This window comes from Rattus norvegicus, chromosome 12 (genome assembly GCF_036323735.1).
Source record: "Rattus norvegicus strain BN/NHsdMcwi chromosome 12, GRCr8, whole genome shotgun sequence".
Classification (NCBI taxonomy): Eukaryota; Metazoa; Chordata; class Mammalia; order Rodentia; family Muridae; genus Rattus; species Rattus norvegicus.
Window position 1 is genome coordinate 29,315,507 of NC_086030.1, and position 8,121 is coordinate 29,323,627.

Sequence of the window (8,121 nt, forward strand, 5' to 3'; positions counted from 1 at the left end):
AGCAAGGTGGAAGCCATCGTTCTTTCCGGGGCAGTTTTCTTGTCAGAGGCTCCAACCATGAGATTTCAAAAGGATATTCACTTTAAAGGCTTAAATTAGAGACCAAGGAAAGAGCTCAGCGGGACAAATGCATGCTGGGTAGGAATGAGGACCTGAGTTCCACCCCCAGAACCGACATAAAAATCTAAATGTGGTGGTGCACATTTCTAAGCCAGAACTGGGGAGATGGGTACAGGTGGATCCCCTGTCGACCAGTTAGTCAAGGTGAACCTAAAAGTCAGTGACCAACCCTGTCTCAAAACTTAAGGTGAAGAGGCTGGAGAGCCAGCTCAATGGATAGAGTGCTTGCTATGTAAGCAAAGAACCTGGGTCTGGATGTCCAGGATCCACAGAAAAAGCCAGATGTGGGTGCATATCTGTAACTCCAGTTCTACAAGAGGTGGAGACCAGCAGATACCGAGAGCTCATTGGTCAGTCAGATTAGCCAAAGTGACGAGCTTCAAGTTCAAGGAGAGACACTGTCTCATCAGAAAGCAAGGTAAAGAATGGTAGAAGACACCTAACACTGACCTCTGGTCTCCATGTGCGCATGTGCATGTGCACACATGCATGCATGCACACACACACACACACATACAGTCACAGACACACACTCACATACATATACATGCTCACACATACACACACCACACACACACACACACACACACACACCACACAGACACTCACACACACACCCCACACAGACACTCACAGACACACACTTATACACATTTACATACTCCCACATACAGTCACAGACACACATTCACATACATATACATGCTCACACATACACACCACACACACACACACCACACAGACACTCACACACACACACACCACACAGACACTCACAGACACACACTCATACACATTTACATACTCCCACATACACACACACACATATACTCATAGACACACACTCACACACATATACATACTCACACATACACCACACACATACACACACACACACATACATACTCACACATACACCACACACAAACACACACACACACACACACACACACACTGAGAATTAAATTAGTACGGCATTGCCTCTTTCCCTACAAGGCTTCTATGCCAGGCTCCTACAAAACAGACAGATCTCAGAACTATAAGTTTGCAGAAATATGGCAGCCAGTTATCTTGATAATAAAAATGGCTGACATTTATTGAGCACTTACCAACTACTGAATTCCTTCCATGAGGTATCAGCTGTAGCCCGTCCAGAAATCAGAGCTCATGCCGGGGAGGGCAACACAGAAAGCAAAAGTGAAGAGGCTGCATACAAATGTGTGGGAATGAGATGAGTGACTAAGTACCCTCCCAACCCCAGTACTAGGAACATCAGGGGGCTACTGTCCCTTCGGGTGTTTCTGCATTCAACACTCAGGGAAACCCAGAGCAACTATGATAGCCTGCTCCCTACTCCTTTGTTAGCCTGACCCGCCTGCCTTGGTCTTCACTAATAATCACTTAATGACCCCATCCTCTGCTCTCCTACAGTGAGTCAACTTATTTTGCTTTGGTGCCAACGTTTTGCCAGGGAAAGTGTGGTACGGCATCCCCCCTCCCCACCGCCATGTAATGGCAATGAACAGAAGTCATACTCAGTGCTTCCTGCTTTGCATGGAGTAGATGTTCAGTAAGCACTAGATGGATGAATAGATCAGTTAATGGTAGACCGGGCGACTTCACTACTTAGAAGGAGGACAAACATTCTGATATCTCACAGGCTCAAAACGCCTACGTAAAATTGCATGTTAAGGAAATGTAAAATTAGGGCTGAAGCGATCCCTCCATTGGGAGTCATTGCTGTGCAACTTGAGGACTTAAATTTGATTCCCCGGAACACAGCTGGAAAAGGATCTATAATCCCAGTGTCCCCTCCCAGGAGATGGAAAGCAGAGACAGGAGAATCCCCAGAAGCTCATGGACCATTTAACCTGACCTAGATAACAGCAAGCCAAGCTAGGCAGGAGGGCAAGCACTAACAGCTTACTGTTGTCCTCTGCCCTCCTCACACAGGCTGCGGGCACATGGCCACACCTACACACAAGAACATGCGCATACATCCATATATTCAACCGTCCCAGACAAGTAAACACATTAGACCTGGGGCGAGAACTCGATGCCCTGCAAGCATGGGAACCCCCATGTAATCTTCGGAACCCATGTTCAAAGTAAACACATGAGCTAGCAAAACCAGGCACGGTGGTGAGTGTTTATAATTGTAGCATCCGGGAGGTAGAGACAGGATGATCTCTGGGGCTTGCTGGATGCCCAGCCTGCATGATAAGTTCCAGGCCAGTGAGAAACCCTGCCTCAAAAACTAAGGTAGACTTGCAGGTGCCAATTAGTGCCACTGAAACCAACCTAGCAGCAGCTACGCTTTCCCTGCTTCCCGTCCCTATGTTCTGGGTTTCAGAGTGACAGACACACAAACACACAAAGACACACACACACAGAGAGTTATATTTTAATTTGCCTTAAGCAGCTCAATGGCTAAACCACTCCCAAACCTCCACGTGGCTGTCTCTCTGTCCTTTACTTCTCAGGCGTGGCAGCTACTCCTTTCCCAGCGTGGTGGCAAACTCTGCTCTTCCTTTCTCCATCCTTAGCCTGTGAATCCTAAAAGCCTCACTTCTGTCTTCCTTCCCTGCTATTGGCTGCCAGCCACTTTATCAATCAAAACCAACTGGGGGGCAGGGACCCTCAGCGTCTTTCATGCAGACAAGTGGATTCTCATGCAATTCTGGGGACCCAATCAACATAATATAAGTATCATTAGACCAAATCCACAACAGTAGTAGACACTTATAGAGACCTGAGTTTAACCTCTGGCCTCTGCACCCACACCCACACAAACACACATGTACACATACAAGTTTAAATTAAGCACTGGTGTATTAAAGGACTCTTTTGCCTGGCATTATGACCCATCCTTGTAAACCTAGTGCTTAAGAGAGGCTGAGAAGGCAGTGCTGTGCGTTGGAAATGTGGGTTCCCAGTAGATAGCTGTGGATATCAAGTGGCGGGGAGGGGCGTGGCTGGCAGAGGGGAGTCCGGGAGTGCTTTTTTTAGTTTATAGATACACAAGCCTCACCAAGCGCTCTCTCTCTCTCTCTCTCTCTCTCTCTCTCTCTCTCTCTCTCTCTCTCTGCTGCCATGACATGACTAGCTACCAAAAACATCCACTACTGAAAGCCACTTGCACAATCATGCCTCCCTCCACATTGGATAGAACATTCTGGACCGTAGAGTCCAAATGAACCTTTCTCTTTTAAGTTGCTTCTGTCATGTATGTAGTCACAATGATAAGAGGATTTAACTTTTCTTTTTAAGTTCTGTTTCTGGTTACTTGTTTGTTTTTCATTGATGATGGATTTTGAGGTACTGCCTCGTGTATCCTGGGATCGCTTCAAACTCTAGCTGAGAATGACCTTGAAGTTCTGATGCTCCCTCAAACACATGCATGGCGGGCTTACAGAACAGCTTCATTGTGTCCAGTTTGTACAGTGCTTAGGCTGGAACCCAGGGCTTCATAATACTCTAAGCAAGCACTCTACGAGCTGAGCCATGCCCCCACCCCACCCCCAGCCTTAGTGATAAGATAGTTGATGGACCATGGCTAAGCCATTTTTTTTTGCTCAGGCCTTCTTGATTCCCTGTGGTTTGATAGATAGTCTGTGTGTGTGCATGACTTCTATATCATTATCCCCAAATGCAGGTGTGTTTCCAAGGGCTCAATACCCAAGGTAGCTAACTTTCTAAAGAGTTTTATTTTGCCCAAGTTTGGAAGTTCAAAGGCACAGCACTGACATCCACTTACTTCCTGATGGAGCATCCTGAGATCATTCATGAGGGACATCAAGCATGTGTGTGACCATTTGACCTTCTTCTTACAGACCCACCAGTGTTCAATCTCAGCAGCTCTACCCTGATGCCCTCATCCAGACATAATCACTCCCCAAGCTCCTTCAGTTTTCTACCCTTTTAATACCATTTAAGTGTAACTCCAAGATTAAACTCCAGAAGGAGTTCCAGGAAGCAATCTCATTTAAATGATAGTAATGGCACCGGTCCTCTGAGCATTCTCATGGCCTTCATGGCAGCTAACCCTAGGCATGGTTCCTTCTGCCTTCCTTCCCTCCTCACCAGTCACCAGGGTAAAATCTAAGAAGGAAGCAAGCAGCTGCCAAAGTGATTAGATTATAACAAACATAGATGGTTGGCACTCTACACATCGCAGTATCTGTGACTTTTCATATTGCTGTGACAAAACACCTGGCAGAGACAATATAATGAAGAAAGGGTTTTATTTGGGATCAGTGTTCCATATAGTACAGTCCACTATGGCAGGAACAGCATGTTGGGAGGCTTGGTCAGTCCATGGTAGAGGGAATTTTGTGCCAGTTTATCAGTGGAGTCAACCAAGAATCAGGGAACAAGATTGGAACCAAAGACAGAATGTCCTTCAAAGTCTGCCCCTGGTGGCCTATGACAAACCAGCTAAATTCCATATTTTGTAGTTTCATAGCCTCTCAGAATAGAATGATCATCTGGGTACCAAGTGCTCAGACACATAAGCCTGTGGGACATATTTCACAACTGAACCATAATTGTTAGCTAATAGTTGCTTATTCTTATCTCACCAAGAGGTCTGTCTGTACAGCACTTTCCTTTGGATTGAGACATCCCCTCCTGAAGGAAAGAAAGGTTAGTAAGGTTCAAGGCATGAAGGAAACTTACACATCCCAGGAAGATCCTGAAACCTACCAGATTTATAACTGCCCTCTTATACCTCCAGTGTTATATATGCAATAACAATGGCCAGTGAGGATTCTTTGGTGTTGCTGCCTGCAAACTGTGCATGGAGCTCCATGGATGAAGCTTTGGTGGGATTTTTAGTGATGCAGCTGCCTTCGAGTCACTCACATTCTCAAAATTCACTCCAATGAACTCACTAGTTCCCTAACCTAGAGTTCTGTGGGAACATTTCTTTGGTCGTCCATCAGTACCCATCTGGGATGAATAGATGTGTGTTCATGTATCCACAAGGAAAAGTCCCACAACAGTATCAGGAACAGAATGCATGCCAGTTTAGATTGAATCATAACAGCCAAGTGCAGAGATGTCCAAATCACGTTGCCATACCAACCTGCGGTTGACTCTCGGGTATGACTGACTCAAAGCAAGGCACCTGGAAGCTGTGCTCTCCAATCCAGTGCAGGCCACATATCGGGGTCTAATGGATTTGAAATCTTTCTCCACATTGCCTTGGAACTAACTACCAAGACTGTCCCAAGCAGAGCTCTCATCTCAGCGCAGTAGCTCTGCAGAGTGTCTCCTTCTTAACAATTTTCACACTTTTAGGCCAATTGCATATGTCTCCTCGAATAGTCATGGCAGCTGCTGGAGGTAAAGGAAATTGTGATGGTTGCTTCATGATTAACACAGCAACAGAGTCCCAGGCAGTGGGGGTGAATCAGGAATTCAGACCTTAATCTGTTCAGTCTAAAACTCACGAGTATACTAACACCTTCCTGGAGATACATGGGTCTGCCAAGCTCTTGGAATTGGCAGAGAAGAGCAAGCTATTCCCCCTAATGAGGGGAAATAAGGGGGTAACTCTCTCTCCTTTCTTCCCCACCATAGCCCTTACAGAGAGCCTGCTACTCCTGGTTTTAAAACAACTGTTCCCATGGCAACGCCTTGGCAACTTCTCTTCGGTTTCACAATCTTAACAAAGTTGGTTCGGGAAACAAATAGTTTTTATGAAACTCACAGAGGTGAAACCCGCTCAATCCACTGGCCAGAACTTCACGTGTTATAATGTCTTAATGAAATTGTAGCAAAATTTGAAAGCTAACTAGATGTCTGTGTCCTCCTTAATAGACGAAAGGAATGAAAAGGGAGATGCTCTCCCTGGGAAGTTCAGAATATGCTTGGTTTTTAAAGACTTTTTAAATTTTTCATAAAGTATACTTTTATGTGTGTCTGTGTGTGTTCAGGGACTTGTGGAAGCAGGAAGAGAAGGTTGAATGCCCTGGAGAGTTATAGTGGTTGTGAGTCACTAGACATATGTGCAGGGAGCTGAATGCAGTCCTCTGGAGGAGTAACAAGTGCTCTTTCCAACCCCTTTTATTCGAATATATGTGTGCGTACGGGTCTGTGTAAATGTGCTCCTGTATGTGAATATGTGAGTGGAAGCCAGAGGACAACTTCATTTGTTGTTCCTTGGGAAGACCTTCAACTCTGGTTTTGCGGACAGGACCTCTTTCACTGGCCTGGAGCTCACTAACTAGGCCAGATTAGCCATCTAGCAATCCCCAGGGATCTTCCCATCTCTACCTTCCCAGTGCCAGGATAACAAGAGCCAGCTAGCCCTCACACCTGGCTATATTTTTTAATGCATGTTCCGTGGGTTGAACTCAGGTCCTACATGCTCGCAAAGCCAACACTTTTTCCAACTGAGCCATCTCCCTGGGGCCCAGAATGCTGTTTTGAATCTAAAACATGATGTGCAGTGCTTCAAGTGTGAGTTCTGGGACTAGAGAGATGGCTCTGCCCTTAGTTTGCAGTTAGTTCAAAACACTTGGCAAGAGAAAGAACCAAGCTTTGGGATTCGGTTTTCTGAACGCCAACATTCCGGGTCCTCTGCTTAACTGTCAGGACCACCTCTCATTGCTTGCTATTCTGGTATCGTTTCTCTCGCACTGATAAAATACCTCAACAAACAACTTAATGAGAGAAAGAATTAGTTTTAGCTCAGAGGTCTGGGTCATGGTTAACCACTGAGAGGAAAATCAAGGCAAAAACTTGAAGCAACTGCTTGCCTCTGTAGTAAAGGGCAGAGAGAAATGATTTGTTTGTTTTCATTTTGACTGGATGAATGTTTTGTTGCCTTGTAGATAAGTGTACCACGTGCTTATCTGGTGGTGGTGGATGTCAGAAGGGAGCTTCAAATGTCCTAGAACCAAAGTTACAGGTGGTTATAAGATACCACACAGATGCTGGGAGTAGTACACAGGTCCTCTGCAAGAGCAACAGGTCGTGCACTTAAACATTGAGCCATCTCAGAGCAGAAAAAAAATGGACATATACACACCTCGTACTCAGCTAGCCCTAGTGTGCTCTCTACTCTTGCTTGCTCCAGGAATCCTAATCAAGGAATAGTGCCACCCACCTTCAGGCTGAGTCTTTCCACATCAATGAACTTAATCTCCCACAGACATGACCATAGGCTATCCCAACATAGACAATCCTTCCTTGAGACCCTCATCCTACGTGACTCTAGGTTGTGTCAAGTTGACAGTTAAAATTAACCATCACACCCTGAATTGCCACCCTGTCTCCTATGGGTCTGTCCTCATCTTCCTCTGTCCCAGAATGCAATGGGTTTTCCACCCTATTCTTCAGCCTCTGTTTATGCTACCTAGCCTAAGACATTGTCATGAATAATACATAATACATATTTAGCCTTCACCTTGGTTCCTGGCTTAGAAAATCCTAAGTGACAGGGTTGAGAAAGAACACTTTTTTTTTTGTTATTTGGTATAAATCTCTTTGTAATCAGACCAGAGTTTGTGCTAATGAGGTGACCCTTGGAAAATAATTTTCAGAGAGATTAGCTATGTTATTAAAGATTGGCAACTTCCGGTCTCTGCCCAACTGCTAAGGAGACAGTCTAGAGGCTGAGTTGGTCACCAGTGTCCAGTGATTGAATCTGTAATACCTATGTAATGGAACCCTGGTAAAACTCCAAATAAAGGAGGGTCTCAGAGAGAACACAATGGAATATTGGGAAGGCGTTAACTTCTAAGAAGGCATGGAAACTACATTCCTTTCCAGTATCTCACTCTATGCCCCTCTTCACCTGTCTGTTTATATGCAAGGGTTATCATCTCCTTTATACTAAATCAGCAAACCTGTCATGTCAAGTGTTTTCCTGAGTCCCATGTGAGCTCAGATTGCCAATCACTCAACCCAAGCAGGGATCACGGCTGCTTTTAACTCAGAACCAAGTGGAACAGACGTATGAGTATCCCACGTACTTGTGGCTTTGGGGGAAAG

The 8,121-nt window shown here is 45.3% G+C and overlaps 1 long non-coding RNA gene across 1 annotated transcript in view; it reads left to right on the plus strand.

Annotated features, from left to right (window-relative positions):
- LOC108352438 (uncharacterized) overlaps positions 1–8,121 on the plus strand; it is a 40,852-nt gene that overhangs the window by 13,580 nt on the left and 19,151 nt on the right. The gene's annotated exons all lie outside the window — the stretch shown is intronic.